This window comes from Acyrthosiphon pisum, chromosome X (assembly GCF_005508785.2).
Source record: "Acyrthosiphon pisum isolate AL4f chromosome X, pea_aphid_22Mar2018_4r6ur, whole genome shotgun sequence".
Taxonomy (NCBI): domain Eukaryota; kingdom Metazoa; phylum Arthropoda; class Insecta; order Hemiptera; family Aphididae; genus Acyrthosiphon; species Acyrthosiphon pisum.
Window position 1 is genome coordinate 104,577,355 of NC_042493.1, and position 619 is coordinate 104,577,973.

Here is a 619-nt window from a genome sequence, read left to right on the forward strand (position 1 = left end):
GCGTTATTGTTGGCGGTTACATCAATTTATCATTTTTGTTAGTGGTTTTGTCAGCACTATAAAAAGCGTTTATATCTAGAATTTTCGAAATATTTTTACTACAAATCTTCATTGAATTTAATCAATAATATAAAACAAATAACAATATTAAAGTACCCATTATACTTTATAGTCAATAGAACATCTTTGGGGTGTAAGAGCAACGATCAGAAAAAAAGGGGCATACGATTTTAATTGGCTTTAAATACACAAATATGTAATGATTATGAACAATTAATCAATACAAAATGCATAAAAACTCATTATAAATCATATTAAGTCTCAAATCGATGTGTTATACGATGTTCTAAGGTTGTAACACAGTTCATATGAAAATATCCGTTTTTCGGCTTTCCTGAACAATTTGGAAATTGGCGTCTACGCCCTTTTACCTTCTGACCATCAATATAATGATAGTTTATGTCTATTTATTTCAAGTAAATTTATAAAAATGTACTAGTTGTGTATACATGAGTGGCCTGAAGGTTCTGAGGTCCCAACGGCTGTATTCCAACATCTGCCTATCCAGTACTTTGGGCTTCTTTATAAATTATGCCCGTTCCATTGTCTTGAATAGGAT

The 619-nt window shown here is 30.9% G+C and overlaps 1 pseudogene; it reads left to right on the forward strand.

Moving 5' to 3' along the window:
- Window positions 1-244, forward strand: part of LOC100569368 — a 9,363-nt pseudogene extending 9,119 nt beyond the window's left edge.
- The last annotated feature ends 375 nt before the right edge of the window (window positions 245-619 follow it).